The sequence below is a fragment of the Dromiciops gliroides genome, chromosome 5 (assembly GCF_019393635.1).
Source record: "Dromiciops gliroides isolate mDroGli1 chromosome 5, mDroGli1.pri, whole genome shotgun sequence".
NCBI classification, from domain to species: domain Eukaryota; kingdom Metazoa; phylum Chordata; class Mammalia; order Microbiotheria; family Microbiotheriidae; genus Dromiciops; species Dromiciops gliroides.
This window is the reverse complement of record NC_057865.1, coordinates 40,919,214-40,936,770: the sequence shown is the minus strand read 5'-3', so window position 1 is coordinate 40,936,770 and position 17,557 is coordinate 40,919,214. Positions and strand designations below refer to the sequence as shown.

General features: G+C 43.4%; 1 protein-coding gene across 1 annotated transcript in view; it reads right to left on the bottom strand.

Moving 5' to 3' along the window:
- TMEM108 (transmembrane protein 108) overlaps nt 1-16,946 on the bottom strand; it is a 379,104-nt gene extending 362,158 nt beyond the window's left edge. Inside the window, exons 1-2 of the mRNA XM_043965158.1 lie at nt 16,779-16,946; nt 7,662-7,766 (exon numbers count right to left, since the gene is read on the bottom strand). The gene's annotated coding sequence lies outside the window, so the exon portion shown is untranslated. The remainder of the gene's footprint in view (nt 1-7,661; nt 7,767-16,778) is intronic.
- Nucleotides 16,947-17,557: the final 611 nt, after the last annotated feature.

Sequence of the window (17,557 nt, the reverse complement as noted above, 5' to 3'; positions counted from 1 at the left end):
GGGGAGGGGATGTAGAGTGAAGGTTGTCAAAAGAAATGGGCTGAGATGTCATAGTAAAATAGAGGCTTGGGTTCAAGTAAGGGCTGTGCCTCAGTAGCTATAGGATTGTGAGTCAGTCCCTTTCTGGGCCCCAGTGAAGTTTTCTTAACTATAAAACGAAGGGGTTGGCTTGATCCACTTTTAACCTTTCTCCCTCCCTCAAATCTATGCTGAGTGATGATTTCAGACCAAAAACCCTCTCTGTCTCTGACTTTCCCTTTCTGTCTCTCTATCTCTCCCTGTTTATCTCTCTGTTTCTGTGTGTGTCTCTCTGTCTCTGTTTCTCTCTTCTCAGTTCTCATTCCACACAATCTTACTTTGATAAAACTCAAAATAGGCCTAGCTTGATGGCATAATTTTCTTCACCTGAAGGTTTTTTCCCCTTACTTTTCTTTCTTTTTCTTTTCTTTTTTTCTTTTTCTTTTTTTTTTTTTTTTGGTGAGGCAATTGGGGTTAAGTGACTTGCCCAGGGTCACACAGCTAGTTAAGTGTCAAGTGTCTGAGGTCAGACTTGAACTCAGGTTCTCCTGAATCCAGGGCCGGTGCTCTATCCACTACACCACCTAGCTGCCCTTCCCCTTAATTTTCACTTCAATATATAGGTTAGGTCCAGTCACTACTACCTTCCCCTCCACCTGCCTGACCACCCCCACCCCCAATCCTCCCTCTACCACCATTTGTACCAGTTGGAATCATTCCTTGGTAAGTAAGTTCAAGTAAAACTTCTTGCAGAGGCTTAAGGGTTTTGCTGCTGACCCTCCCATGTAATATTTCTGCTTCTGAGGCTAACTCCTCAGATACTAGTGCCTAGGAATTAAATCCTCTTTCTAGGAGATCAAATTGGGAGGTGATAGGAACTGGTCTTGGTTACTCCTGGAAATGCTCTGGAGCCTATTCCAAAGCATTTGTCAGGCTTCAGGCAATTCCAAGAGAGACGTCCCATAAAAGCAAGCTTGGTCACTGCGAATCAGAGCCTGAAGATACCAAATGAGAAGAGACAGCTTGGTTGCTTCTGATTAAAGAGCAAATATTTTGGAGACAATGCACTCGCTCGGGGTGGGGGCATGGTGCTTTATGTGCTAGGCCGATGCCACAGAAAGTTACGCAGTTTAACAAGCCCCATTTCCTTAAGCTGCCAAGTTCGCCCAGGAAGCAGGGCCCAGGAGTTAATTCAGCTCCTGACCATCTGGGATTTCATTGTGAGAAGTGCATGCCGCCTGCATTAATAGGCCAAACAAGGAGATCGGGAAGCCAAAAAACTAGGAAGAAAGAAATTCTAGGTCATCAATTGACCAGGAAGTTACCTGAAATACAGTTTCTTTAGCTCGCCTGGAAAATTCTTTCATGAACACTGTTTACAAAGGGGGAAGATGTCCCGGCACTATGATTTCATCCATGCAGAGAGCTCCCAGTAGGGAAACTCCCTCTACCAACACAGACTGGGACATGTACTGCAGCTTATAGTCTTAAACAGGTGCTTGGGTCATTGAGGGATTAAGTGATTTGCCCAGGGTCACATGCTCAGATTTGGGCCATTAGGGATTGTTGTTGTCATCGTCATCATCATCTGGCATCAGTGGCTGCGGCATGGGTGGCGGCATCATTGGAGAGGACTGTGACATCTGGGTGATGTCATGACTTGTAGTGAATTGGATTGAAGTGAGGGAGGGCTGTGTAAGGTCACCAACTTTACTCTCTCTTCCAGAGCCATCTGCATCTAGTGGCAAGATATATACCAGGACAACTGGAGATGGCTCTGAATGTTTAAGGTAATTAGAGTTGTGACTTGCCCAGGGTCACACAGCTAGTAAGTGTCTGAGGTGAGAATTGAACTCAGGTACTCCAGACTCCAGGGCCAGTGCTTTATCCCTGCCATTGGGGTTGGGGTGAGGTTAAACCCATGTCTCCTCTACAAAACAACTGTGCTCATAGATTCACACATATACAACACTTCAATTGTTTAAAAATCTTGGCAAAGTAAAAAGAGAACTGAGCTGACAAATAATGCACTGGTTAAAATGTGGGCTACCCTTACATACAGCACTGTATTTTAAAGTAAGATCCCCTGGAAAGGAAACTCAGAGTCTCATGAGGTAGACATAGTGGAAAGAGGGCCAGAACTGGCAGGCACATGAAGGAACGCCCTGCTAGTGAAGCTGTGCATTAGAGTAGCTACTGTGCAAAGCAGTTTGGAACTAAAGCCCCCCAAATTACTGGACTGTGCAGACCTTTTGACACAGAGATGCCACTACTAAGCCTGTGCCTCAGATCCATCAAAGAAAGAGGAAAAGGGCCCACATGTGCAAAAATTTTTATAACTTTTTTTTAGTGGCAAAGAGCTGAAAATTAAGGGAGAGTTCGTCGACCAGGGAATAGCTGAACAAACTGTGGTATGGGAATGAAATGAATGTTCCAGAAAAAAAATGATAAAGGAGACAGTTTGGGAGAAACCTGGGAAGACTTGTATGAAATGAGGCAGAGTGAAGGGAGAACAATTTATCCAAAACAACACTGTGAAGGCAAAGAACTATGAAAGACAAAAAAATTATACCATTACTATATTAAAATGTATTTACCAGGAAAATAATTAAACATGTCTTTCCATCTAAATCAAAGCTGTATTTGTATTTATTATCACTGCTCTGTGTTCATCATTTTGACTGTCATTGCCTTCCTAAAGGTACAAACATAGACCATGATGTTAAGGGCTAAAATTCTAGCTAAACTGTCTAAAATATCTAATGAGTGGTCGCCAATAAATTATAAGCTTTAGCAAGAGTTAGACTTTTAAGCATTTATTAAGGAGAATAAGAATTTGGTAAAGAGAGAGAAAAAGGCCTAGATTTCTATCTATTAAAGGGAGAGCACATTTCTAGCTCCCTTCTCCACCAGAGTCCAGAGGAAAAGAGAGCGAGACTGAGCGCCAGTCTCTTCCTTCCTCCTCCCACTAGTCCACGTCACTTCCTGAAGCCTGGTCTTGCCCTCAAAGACCTTTGCTTCATGGGCAGAACTCTTCTACAGTAAGTATCCAGCAGGTGGCGTCATTCCAATCGTTACAATGATAAGGGCTGGTATAAGCCAGCCTGACAGGAAAAGTTGGGCCCATTTTGTAGATATCCCCGGCTCCTAATCAAGCTCATGCATTATGCTCCCAGTAAACACTCAGGCCTTTACTAGTCACCCATTTATTCTTATTTTTTTAAGACATGATTCTAGGAGGTAAAATTATCTAGTTTCTTAAATAATTCCATGTTAAAAACACTAAATTTAAAAAGGAAGAGGGAGGGGCAGCTGGGTGGCGCAGTGGATGGAGCACCGGCCCTGGATTCGGGAGGACCTGAGTTTGGATCAGACCTCAGACACTTTACACACTTACTGGTTGTGTGACCCTGGGCAAGTCACTTAACCCCAATTGCCTCGCAAAAAAAAAAAAAAAAAGGAAGAGGGAGCCTCTAAAGGCAAGTACACAGACAGAAATAAGAAGGGGCAAGAAAGAAAATAAGCAACCAAGAACATAGAGGCAAATTTGGAAATTTGTAAAGCACAGCAGAGAATCTCCAATTTACTGTAGAAAAAGATTTTCATCTCAAGTGCTTAAAAAATTATTTTAAAGCTGAAAAGTTTAAAGACAAGCTTCAATTATTTGGCAAATGTATACCAAATGTATTGGACAGTGTAATACCACACCCTCCAATGGTGTCAAATAAAGGAGGTTTTATTCTACATTTAAATTTTATTAAAATACCAGATGTCAAACCAGGAAGAGATAAATATCAAGGGAACAACAAGAAAATTCCTCTATAATAGTTAAGAGGGCATAGAATAGTAAGAAAGAAAGAAAAAAAAAACTCAGTTAGACAAATAAATCAACTAAGTTTCCAGCACAGAATTATGAAAAGATAAACAGGGGGACCTTCCTCCTAGGACTGGGCTTTTTAACCATTTTTCTGTCCTGGATGTCTTTGGCAATCAAGTGAATCCTATAAATTCCTCCTCATGATAATACGGTTTTTTTCTAATATGTATATATACATACAGGTATACACACATACATATATATGTATATATATGTACATATACCTATATGTGTACACACACACACACAGACACACACATGCTTCTGATGGGCTCTTCAGAACTATGGTGGCCATCTGGCCACACAGAAGAAGATGAAGTTTTCATTGCCCCGGAGAAGCATATCTGGTTTGTCAGTCAATAGAAAAACATGAATTTCTTAATAATGATAAAGTGGACACTAAAACTATAGAATATACCAAAAACACAAAACTGAAGAAGTTGAGGAAAAGAAAGGATGTTTACCCACTCCAACTGGTTCAAATGTGATGTCAGAGAAGACTCAGGAAACTCATACCATGGCCATACTACATTTCTAAAATGTCTGGGTTGCTGAATAAAGAGAGTGGCAAAATCTAAGATGAACCACCATTGCAGCCTTCCCCCACTCCATTGGTTCAGGAATCGGTTTCATGCCCATCCATAAACTTTTGGTTCCACTAGAAAAAGGAGACTTGGAGAATCAAAGAGGTCCTTCTTCCCCTTTGCCCCCGATTACAAGCCTGGTCACCAGAGGTTGTACTAAAATGTGGAAAAAATGGGCCTTGATCTTCTAACTCAAAGAAAAATTCTTTTCAGGACTAGCTCTTTCTCTGGCACACATATCAGATTTTCTTCATGACACACAGCATTCATTCTTTAAATATGACAAAGCAGCTTTTGCTAAACAGCTATTAAATAATGGTCTAAAAAGCAAATGGTGAATAGCACCACACAGCCACATTCCACCATATCTGTTTTAAAATTAAGCTATGTTTTGTTTAAATAACACAAAAACTGAATCACAGAATCAAGTCTCAGTTGGAATGGATTCTGAGGCCAACTAATCTAAGTTGTACTTGAATAGGAATATCCTCCATAACAGTGACATGAAACTCTAATAAAAATGAGGGCCACTGATGTGTGTGTATGTGTATTTCTACATATATGTGTGTGTATGAATACCTAGGGGTCACATATTGACTTAGTTTTAAAATGTAATACAGCCTGGGGCAGCTAGGTGGCACAGTGGATAGAGCACCAGCCCTGGAGTCGGGAATACCTGAGTTCAAATCTGGCCTCAGACACTTAATACTTACTAGCTGTGTGACCCTGGGCAAGTCACTTAACCCCAATTGCCTCACTTAAAAAAAATATTATATTAAAAAAAATGTAATACAGCCTAACACCTCTACAGCACTCCTAATAAGTAGCAGCTTCCTCTCCTTTTCTATCTCCCAGTCTATTCAGAAGACACTCCTACAAATGACTAAACGGTTATGCCAACCCACCCTGTTCTTGGGAATGTGAGTCAACAGACCTTATTTTGTAGCAGTTTAGAAAGTACTTATCTATCTGAGTATTAGTTACTATGTATACTAGTAACAATACTTTAGTTACTATGTATATAATACACTAATACATAGCTACTATGTATGTGTAGTATACACTAAAGCATAGCTACTATTACCATTAGTTATGACCTCTATTGTTTCAAGTAGATGCTCCTATGCCCATTTTTTCAGCTAGGTAAACTGATGCACTAAGTGGCATTAGATCATTCGCAGTCATATATCACCCCAGGGCCAGGACTATGATCTTTTCTACCCCAGTGCTCAGCAGGACACTATAGAATCACCAGTAGGGTCTCAAGCACTGCTTCCCAAGGGCCCCTGCAGCGTTTTTTTTTTCCCTCCTATTTGACAACAATCAGGCCCAGGCTACATGACTTGGGAACAGCCTCCCTCTACCAACCACTCCCACAAAGAGAGCACTGTAATGAATTTGAATAGATAAAGAGTGTCAGTCTTAGTATTCCTGTCAGATACTCTGTAATTCCTGGTTATTTTTAAAACTCCAAGATAAATGAGAGCCACCGGTGCAGGAGGGGGTTGGGGAGGGGGGACAGAGAAGGTTCATGCCCAACTTTCATGCCAGAAGCTGGCAAAGGCTGGATCCTTTCTTTAGCAAGCTCCCAGGCACTAGGCTATGATTTCTCTCGATCCACTCCGCCAGTCTTGACTCTTCCCTGCTCATGGAGTTCTGCAGCTGGGAATTTACTAGGCTGCTTAATGGAACACGTGCACTTCTACCCAAAGCTGTAATAATGCACATTTATGGAACTCTCCAGAGACCCTGAGCTCCTAATTGTCTCTTTAGTTTGGCGAGTTTTCTTCATTACCAGCCTACGAGGTAGTGCGTGCAGTTCTGTACATTACCTTCCATCGTCACTATCCTTCTTGGCTGTGGGATGGGGGAGTGAGACTTGGCCCAGGTGCTACCACACTAGTGTCTCCAACAACCCTGCATGAGCCAATGTCTTGGCTAAATGAATATCCCACTCCCATCCACTCCCCATCGCTAATCATGAAAAGAGGCACTCTGCTGTGCTTTTTTATGAATTTCCAATTTTCTCCTCAAGGAGTCCGTTTTGAGCCCAAGCCATAGGAGCTGAAGCTCTTAAACAGATGTTGCCTCTTTCTCTACTACTCCCCATCTGTATTTTTGCCAACGTTCAAAGGAAAGATGTGTGGAAGGAGTGAAATCCTCCCACAGCTCTAAGTAATCTTCAGTAAAAACCCCACGGCTTTTTGTGCAGACAACTCTTCACTAGGGACTGCGAATACACTCTGATAGATGTGTGAGCTCATCTATGTGGATGCTCCCTAAAACAATTCAGATTGCAATTCCTCTAAACCTGCCCATCTTGTGCCACTCTTATTTGTGCTCTCGCATAAGTTTGCCTCAAGGGGTTCACCCAATGCATGGGGGCCCTTCTTTTCTTTCTCATGAGATCTCACTGATTACAGTGGAATAAACCAAATCATGAATAATGAAGAGTTAGAAAGATTCTCCTTCTCTACCAGCCTAGGAGACAGTTGAACCAACAAAAATGTTGATGTATTACTAACACTACTGCCACCAATCCTAGAATATATCTGTTGTTCATTTGGCAAGTTATTTCCTTCCCAAACAAAGTGATTAACATGGGACAGATTGCAGATTATGTGGTATGGAGGTGGTGGCAGTGTGGCAAAATCTAGAAGATGGGGAGGTGGTAATGATAGGGGTGATAAAGCTATAGGGATGGGTTTTTCCTGAGCAAACCCTACCTGGTCTTTATAAATCCCCCAAAATGCCCTGGGGCATGACCCAGCCACTACCTAATATCTCCCCCCACCTTTTCCATAGGGAACCCACGTTGAGTTTCTGCTCTTGTTCATTCCTTCTAATACCCATCTACATTCTAAATAGATTAAGTTAAGTTAAGTTAAACAGTTAAGGAAAACAGTTTTTGATGATGAGTGAGAAATTGACATCACCAGACTAAATGTCATGCTATGACTTTCTCTGGTCAAGCATTTCTGCTCATGCTTGCTGATACATGAGACAGACAAGCAATTAGCCGATGTACTATTATTCGGGGCCATCAAAGCTCAACAATTGTCAGATCATACTGGCATCTGGGGAACACCAGTGCAAAGGAACTGCCAAGAAGCAAGGAGGCAACAGCCACCCACCACCAAGAAGGAGGAGAAACAATGGCAAAGACGGTTTTGTGGCCTTACCCTGGAGTGGTATGTAGGGCAGCCTTCAAACACACTTACATCCTCATGGCCCATTAGTTCTGCTTTTCCTCACTCCTTGCTTCTTCCTGCATGCTGAACCAGAGACTGGAAAACAAAAGAGAATGACTGGTCAAGGAACCAACCCAGAGATTCTACCCATGACACATCCACGACATGAAGTATCCGCCACTCAGAACAATTTGTTACTCGGGGGCACTTTCCAGTACAAATGCTAAAAGTATGTAAGGATGTGTTATGTCTATACACAGGTGTCATGGAAGATTGTCACAAATAATTCCCCAGTGGCCAAAATCTCCAGAACATATTTAGTCCAGGGATAAGATAGGATTTCATAAAGATTTCATACCTGGAAAGACCTTTAGAGATAACCTGGTTCAACCTACTCATTTTACAGCTTAGGAGATGGTATGATTTATGCCCTACAGGCCTGGAAGAAGAGGCAAGAGGCAAGGCAGGCATGTGTCAAATATGGGGAGGGAGGGAGGGTTAATGATGGAAAGCTCAAGCAAGGGTTACACTGATTTTCATGAAATAATAAAACTTGCTAGCACACGGGGTAGGTTATACTCTATGGAACAGTCTTGACAAGAATGGCACAGAAGGAGGAAGTATGGATGAGCTGTTCTCAGCAGGAATTCACTGAGGGACTGGAAGAATACTGAACCTCATGGAATTCACATCTATTTCATTTCTTCATTCATTCGCAAATGTTTTCCAAACACCAATTAATCAGAAAACCCTTAGAAGTGAATAATTTTATTCCCCTCCTGAGGCAAGATTGCAGACCACTTTGATACCAGCACAGATACAAACTTGAAGACAGAAGGAGCTCACGCTAGTTAAGAAGTCTAGTTAGGAACTTACAGTCATTACAGAAGGAGCGAATGATGCAAAACGTTGGAAAACAAGGATTTTAAGAATCAAAGTATTATGATGCAAAGTTATCCTTCAATGAGTTATTCATTATTCATTGTAATTATTCTAGACTTCAATGGTTTATATTAGCCTAAATTAAAATATATCAACTACCCCCTAGTAGGGCAGGACTTTTTCCAAAGAGGATCCTGAACAAGCATGGAAATATTATTCAAAGCAGCCTAAAGAGAAATATGCTGGCCAAAGTGAGTCAGTATAACAGGGATGAACTACAAAGAGAAGTGTGGACTTGAGTCTGACTCCAGGGTCAAGCTCTCTTCAAACATTTACATGAAGGGAAATTACCCAAAATCCAGGATAAGGGACAATGTGTCCCATACTATACACCCTGTTGCTACAAAAGTAGCACTGTATAATATAAACGTGTTTTGGACACATTCTCTAAATTGGTCCTTACACAAGCTCTGAGCAAATATTACAGATCGAAAAACTCAGGTTACATACGTTAGCAGAAGTTTATATGCTTTAGATAAAGTTACATAGCTAATAAATGATGTAGGCTAGACTTAAACCCAAAAGTGTTATCACTCTGAATCTAGTGCTATTTCCATTATAATATGTTTTCTCTTAACTTTGAGAATAAAATAGGAAAAGAAGAATGGCACAAGAAAAAAGGAAAAACTATTGCACTGGATTCTGCCACTAAGTCATTTGCATGAGTTTAAGCTAGTCATTCTTGACTTGTGGGTCTAAGTTTTTCCTTCTATAGAATAAGGAAGGTGGGCTAGCATGTTCAACGTTCACTGACTCAACCAATACTCAGTTTCATGCCGGGCCCTATGCTAGAAGATATAAAGGGCACACAACAGAATAAAACCTCATTCTTGCCCTTACAATCTAGCAAGAAAGGAGAGATGTGGACACAAATAATTAAGAAAAGGTAGGGTATGAAAGAACAATAAGAAGCACAAAAATGTTCTGGGACTTCAGAGGAAGGAGAGATGACTTCTAGCCAAAGTAGAAATAAGGAGGCAAAAAGAGAGGCCTCATGGAAGAGATGGCCTTTGGAAATGAGCCTTTGAAGGACAGGTAAGAATTCCCAGAAGCTCGGTAGTGCAAGAGATAGCAAAGATGATCTAGTCCAGCCCATACACAAATAGGAATCCCCTTTACCACTTCCCTGACAAGTGGGAGGAAAGGAGAAAGGGAATAAGCACTTCGATAGTACAGGTTATGTGCCAGGCAATGTGCTAAGTGCTTTACAAGTAGTGTCTCAGTTTATCCTCACAGCAAACCTGTGAGGTAGGTGCTGTGATTATCCCCATTTTATGTTGAGGAAACTGAGACAAACAGAGGTTAAATGACTTGCTCAGGGTCCACCAGAAAGGGGCCAAGGGCAGATTGGAACAAGTGATCTTCCAGAGTCTGTTTGAAGATCTCTAGCAAGGGTGAACCTATTTCCTCCTAAGGCAACCCATTCCACTTCCGGTCAGTTCTAATTGTGGAGAAAGATCATTTTGCCCCATTCATTGAGCCTAAGTCTTTACCTATATACACTGCATCCAATGATCCTAGGTCTGTCCCCTCTGTTCAAGGAGAACAAGCCTACCACTTATTGCGGCAGTGGCAAGATGCTTACTATGGAGCTCGGTGAGTGGAAGAACGGCAAAGAAAGGGCATTCTGGAAAGAACAGTATAAGCTAAGGCATGATGGCAAGAAACCCAGGAGGATGCTTGGGGAATTGAAAACATTCCACTCTGGCCAAGCTGTGGATTAAGAAAAGAAGAGAAGAAATGAAAGATAAGAGAGGAGAGGTGTGTTAAGGACTAATCATAAAGGGCCCTAAAATCCAATTAGGAGCTCAACTCCTGGGTTGCCCACCTAGGTCAATGGATTATTGTGAATAAAGTACTTTGTAATCCTTGAAGCTCTCTATATGTGTGCAGCTGCTGCTGCTGATTGTGATGATGATGCATTGAGAGCCATTGATCAGGGTGGTATCATTTGGTTTAGTTTTATTTAGATTATTCTGGCAAAATTAAGTAGGTTGAGTTAGAGGGGGGTAGGGATGGAGACAGGAAAAGCAGTTAGAATACTATTACAACAGACCAAGAGAAGTATCTTGAGGCCCTGAGTGTCAGTGGGAATGCAAATGAGAGGAAGAAAAGAGAAATCACAGAGGTAAAACAACCCAAACTTGACAACTATATGAGTGTTCAGAATAAGCAAGGAAAAGTTGCATAACGAAATAGGAGGAAGGTAGCAAGCTGGATTGCCTCTGGGAAATTTGCGAGCTTTTAATAACTCTCTAGTTTCTCCCTGAAACAAAGGGCCATCGCTCTACACCAATATTCTTCTAAGGATACTGCACAGCTTTCAGTCATGGAAAACCACTGTCTCCAAAGAATGAAAGATAGAGATCAAGATTACCCTGAGGGGTACCCCCAGCATCCTTAACCCCCATCATGCCAATGCTGTGAGTAAGCTTCCCAAATAATTATCTTAACTAGAGGGAGACACTTTTAAATGTACCTAAGTATTTTGGATATGGCCAACGTGGGCATTTGTTTTGCCTGATGATGCATAAGTTGTTATAAGAGAAAATAAATGCTTATTTAAAATTTTTAAAAATAAAATATTGAAATAATATCACCAAGTATGATACAGAATAATCTCAATTGCCCCCTTTGCATTAATTTATTTTCTCTTTGCCAACCATATGAAGGACTGAGAAGCCAGGGATTCTTGATCTAGGGTCTGTGACCTTTTGATAAAATATTCCGATAACTCTATTTCTGTAAAATGGGTTTCTTTTGCAATGCTATATATTTTATCTCACACAGCATTATTCTGGGAAGGGGTCAACAAGCTTCCCCAGACTGCCAGGGAGTCCGTGACACAAAGAAGGCTCTTACGCTTCCATTACCAGGGTACCTTCTAAATGAGAAATCCTGGAGGCAGCAATATAGTCAGAGAGCCTCAGAATGTTATACTTAGAAGGTATCTCTGACACCATTTCCTTCAACCTTTTCAATTGACATATGAGGAAACTGAGGCTCAGAAAGACTGAAATATCCAAGGCCATATAGTTAATTAGAGAGAATTAGAAAAAGGTTTGCATTTGATGAAAGAAGACCTCAGTTCAAATTCCAGCTCAGCTAATTAGTATTTGTGTGACTTTGGACAGACCACCCCAGCTCTATGGGCTTCAGTTTTCTCTTCTGCAAAACAAGGGGACTGGCCCTCTAAGTCACTTCCAGTCCAGACCAATGATCTCACTACTACTAATAATCGCTCATATTAATATAATACTTGTCTCGTTTGATCTTCCTAACAACTACCTGCAGGAGGCACCATGATTATTCCCAAGTCTGAGAGAGGGAATTGTTTAAGGTAGGAAGCACATTCGGATCGTCCCGAGTTCTAGTCCAGTGCTCTATCCACCATGCCAAGACAGGAAAATGCAGGGAGGCCAGATGGAGAGTGCCCACTGCTGGCTGCAACCTCACTTATTTAAGTGCTGGTCTCAGCATTGGTAGCAGTGATCAGATCATTAAGATGGGCACGGAAAATGAATCCTCTAATGAGCCCCAAGCACTGCTGAGTCAAAGATATGAACAGCCCTGGAGAACTATTGCTAAGAATGAAAGACACCGTTACTCAAGTATGCCTTGTGCCTGGTCTAAACTTCTGCTGGGTTCTATTCTACGGGACCCTGCCCTTCAAAGCACACCATTGCGAGGCTGCTATGAGACATTTGCCTTCTAAAGAATACTTCTAGCAAACACTTTCAACATGACAGGGCTTCTAGAGAGTTGTTGGAAGGCAAGAGCTGAAAATTTCCTCCTGTCTAATGAGGTTAACAGAGAATCACTGCTCCAGCCTTGGATCACTTTTTGCTATCCTCAACAGAAAGTCAGCAAAGCGCTTCCTTAATAGTTTTCTTAAGTGCAGGTATTTGGGGTGCTTGTTAGGGATTTTATAGGAACTTCGAAGGGAACACTCTGTAACTGACTTTCAGTGGCCTGCAGAACCTAGCCCTTCAGTAGAGTGATGCCACATTCCAAGTGGGGACATTTGCAGGAACAGGGTTTTTTCTATTATTTTTTCCCATTAATGAGGGGCATTATAGTGGCATTCAGGGGCTCTTAACCTTTTTTTAGTAGACTTGACCCTTCTGGAAGTCTGATCCAACCTCCAGAACCTATCACAGAATCATATTTTTAAATGCGAGAAACAAAATACGTAGAATTCCAAAGAAAACCAAGTATACTGAAATTAATTATCGGAATTTTTTTTAACAAAACAAATTCACAGTCCCCAGGGGAAGGGCCCCTGGAATAGTGGATAGAAGGCCAGATGTGGATTCAGGTAGAATGGGGTTCAAGTCTTACTTACTTACTTCTCAGTATGCCAGACAATATAAGATACTAAAATACAGGGGAAATCAACTTGTCTATTTCTTGGATAAGATAGATAGCTTTACAGCAGAAATAAAAGAGGAACAGAGAAATGGATTGGATCCCCCCACCCCTTCCCATGACCAAAAAAATTAAAAATGAACAAGCTGGCCATTCCTTCTGTTTTCAGAGGATACCTATGATGATGAGGTCACAAATCTCACTCACTCCCCAATTGTTACTTCCTGTTTTCAAAGGATACATGCACCATATGCCTTTTCTAGGCTTCTGATATTTGCTTAGGCTCTGGTTCTCATAAGTCTATTTTCAGGCACATGCTCAGATTTGCATATTAGCTTTTGTGCAAAGAACCAAAAGCAAAGGAGATATTCAAAATTGCAATTAAATCCACTGTAATGATATTAACCTTACAGTCAATTAACCAACAAAATACTATGCTAAGAACATTTAATCATCATTTACTACCTCATTCCCCCATCTCCCCCCTCAAAAAAAGAAAAAAAAAAAGATCCAGCAAATGAAATCACCAATCATTCATCTTCTGTGGTAGCACCCATTATTTCAACTTGTTAGATGCTGCTCGGTCTTTCAGATGCATTCTCCTTGTGACTCTTTCCAACAGAAGGCTGACACAGCTTTTTTCTTTTTAATCTCTTGGACATAGCACAGGACAGCTTTGCAGGACTACAGCTGGCCAATTACTCCTTTAAACCTCCAGGCTGAATTCCCAGAGACAGCATCGCCATCTACTGGCAGGAAAGGCAGACCCTAACACCTACAGGCTTCTTAGAGATGGGGAGCCAAGGACTTGGGGAGGACTATGGCTTAGAAAAACGGCTTTGTTTCCTCTCCAGCACATTGCTAGCATAGCTGAAGCTTAAAACCTTCCTTCTGAGCAGTACAAGTTACCTTCACAGGGGCCTCCCATGCAATAAATGGCTAGTCCCCTAGAGTCATTAGCATCTCAGCATTGAAAGGATCCCTAATGGTCACTGGAGCCAACCCTTCCTTCCCCATGTATGAATTCCTTGATACAGCTAGAAACTAAACAGGCTAAGCCATAAGTAATGTAGCTCTTACTGTAGAGAGCTTTCTTCCAGACCCCCGCCAGGAGAAAGTGATGGATTTACTATCTCCTTGCCTTTCTTATAGCATTTCCCCCTCTTACCTGTAGCATCTAAGAAAGGGATTAAGAACCATTCTCAACTTGGTGCCCCTAAGCTTATTGATTTAAGTGGCCTTGTATCCTCTCCTAAAGGGGAAAAAATTCAGTGGGAAAGGTAGATTCTCATCTCTGGCATTCCATATCACCTTCCCTGCCCCCAACCCATGGAGGAGAAGTCCCTGAAAGAAAAGCCTTTCCATTATTACTACTTTCAAAGCAGCACTGAGGGGGAAGGCTTTTGGTGGACTGGAGAGCAGAACCTTGTCCAGCAGGTCAAAAAAACCACATAGCTTAGTGCATAAGTTAATGATCTAAAGTTGCCTTTGGCTAGTGTGTACTACTACTGAGTCCCTCCTCCCTCCTTTTCTAACTAAAGAGGTTGGTCTAGAACGGGATATTCTTTAAATTCCTCTCCTGTACCATTTGGTGATTCTGAGTCAGTTAAGCTGTAAAGAGAATTTGTCCCATCTTTCTATATGGGGGCAACGAACTACATATATCACTTTATTAGCAATCAGTTATATTTTCACTTACGTTTTCCCAGTTAAGTTTCATGGTAACTAACTGGTCTTTTTCATTTCTTTTTTTTTCCCCTCCACTGAAATCAGTCAAAAGTTGTTGCCTGCTCCCAACAATGATGCCATCCAAAAAGCCATAAAATCTGACCTCTTTTCCAACAGCAAGAGTTCTACTTTCCCCTAACTTTCCCCTAATCCTGGACCTCCTGGAAATTGTAGGCATTTGGAAACTGGGAGTATATCATGGACATAGTGGAAATCAAGTTATTTCCTGGATTTAAAAAAAAAGACACCATAATAGCAAAGAGCAAAGAGGCAGAAAAACTGGGGGAGACGGGGTTTTGAAGAAAGCAGAGATCTGGCATCAGACTGTCTCAAATACTGGAAGAAAGGTGGCTCACTGTCCCCTCTCCCATGCTATATTATGTATTATTGTATTATGCTATGTATTATTCTCCAAACCTAGGAATGGAGCAAAATCCTTATAAAGTCAGTAAGTAGACTCACTTCTTATCCAGCAGGTTATCAGATGAGCTCAGTGCTACCCATCAACTAGGTGAATCCCCAAAGAACTTTTATACCTTCCTATTAGAGTGCCAGTATGGAATGTCCCTTCTATTGTAAGCTTAGGGAAATGGGAGAGGAGAGGCAAGACTGTGTCACTGGTAGATACAAATTCTCAATGTCTTCTTTGGACTTAAGACATAAGACATCCCCCCCCCTTCTTTCTAGGGACCTCTGCTTAGTGACCTCTTATGGAAGCCAAGCAGTCCTTTTGAAATCCACTATTCAGTGGATTATGGAGGTCTGAGTCTGCCGAATTCAGATGCTGGCTTTTCTTTTCCCTAAGGAGCCTGTAAAGGCATTGATTGACTGCGAGTAGTGAACTATCACTATATGTAGTGCCAGGGGGAAAAAAACCCTCAGCTTACAGGCTCTCCCCCAAATCCTCTCCCAAAGAAATGCCCTCAATAGCGGCATATCCTGCAGTTCACTGCAGGCATTTTTCTTCCCACAATTTATTGGTGACTGTTTCTGCCATCTTTATCTTTATTTTTTTAAGCTTCAGCCTTTCCTTTAGCTCAGCTGTACCAATATTCAAATTTTTTGCGTCTTATTTAAAAAATTAATATCCTACTTCCCCTCCTCCCACACCAAGATTCCGTGTAGGTAAAAGTATGAGAAGCAGCTGTCTGGTGCACCGTCTACTCGCTTACATGTCCCTAATTCTTTGCCTGTTGTCTCGACCATTAGAATGTGAGTTCCTTGAAGGCAGGGACTGTGTTTTTGCTTTTTCTTTGTATTCCCAGCATTTGAGCACAGTGCGGCACAGAGTAAGCGCTTTAGGAATGCTTGCTGACTGTCTGAGGACACTCCAGCAAGCTCGGTCCATAGGTGCCGGGCTTTAAGACCTACGGGAAGCAAACTGTCATCTTTTTTTTCTTTCCTCTCTGCACAGTTACACTCCAGATTCAGCATTGCTCGAATTCTCTCCATTTGCCACGGTCCATGCCGCCGCGCCTCCCCAAGCCTGTATTTCTCCTCGGAGCACCCGCAGCCCCCAGGCACTTTGCAGCGAACCAAGGAAAAGTGACATTCCATCCCTCCATGCCCAGTCGTGCCCCCCGCATTAGGAATCGCCTTCGATCTGCCGCCACAGGCAGGGGAATGCTTTTTTTTTTTCCTGGGCACAATCCCCGGTCCATCTTCATCAATTAAGCCACCCAGGAAAGATGCAAACCTGGCAGGGCTGTTATATTTAAGTCCACGGCAAGCTTGTTGGGAATGTTAAAGCCCCCACCCCCGGTGATCAACAAAGGCAGCCGGTTCTGTTGGAAGCCGAGCTGGGCGGTGGAGTTGGCTTTGCACCTGAAGCCACATTCGACTGGGGGGTTGAGAGGGAGAAGGAGGTTGCAAATAAGACGGGGAGTCAGTGCAATGAATTCCACAGTCCGGCCTGATTGCATTTTTGCATTGCATCCAAAGCAAAAATCGCTGTCTTTCCAGCGAGAGGCGAACAATGCTCGCCCCCTCCCCCCCGCGCTCTCCCCCCCATTCATTCATTCATTCCCGGCGGCTAATTTATGAGAATAAAGAGCCGTGGTTCTCGCTTACCTCGGGAGAAGAGCAAACGCTCCAGCAGACGGCGGCGACGACGGAGAAAGCAGGCACTAGCAGGTACCGGCGCTCAGCGCGCAGCGCGCAGACAGACGTGGGCGCTCGCGCTCCCTCACACACAGCCCCACATTCCCAGACGCGCGCGCGCAAACACACTAGCTACCGGGCCCTCGGAGCCCGTCTGCAGCCCCCGAGGCCGATAGCACGTGTGGCCTCGCGAGCCGCGGTCACGTGCAGGCGCCGGCCAATCGTCGGGCCCGCCTCCTCCCCGTCCCCCTCCCCCCCGCCTCACTCTCCACTCCCACCCCCAGCTCCTCCCGTGGGCTCCTAGAAGAGCCGCCTCTCGCCTCCGGAAGGGTTCGCGGGCGTCCCTGGGGACGTTCTCTCCTGCTTCCAGCTCGCTGGGGGCACACACAATGGGGAGCCGCGCCATGCCCCTAGCCTGGACACTCGGTTGTCCAAGCGGAGGCTGGAGGCCGCCTGCTCGGGCTCCGGGCTACAGCCGCGGACAAAGGGAGCCCGGTGCGGAGCGCGGCGCGGCGCGGCGCGGAGCCGTCCCGAGCTCCTACGGCCCCTGCATGTCAATGAGGCCAAGCTGGTGCAGCGGGCAGCCCGGTTTATTAACCGAGATTAAAGACGGCGCTTGCAAGGCTCTGCTGGACTAGCCTTCCTCGCACCGAAAGGAGAAGTCCTCCCTTCCCCACCCAGGGGACGCCTGGCATCAGCCACCCCCTGGGCCCCCGCTGCAGGGCGGTGGTCTTAAAGGCTGTGAAAGC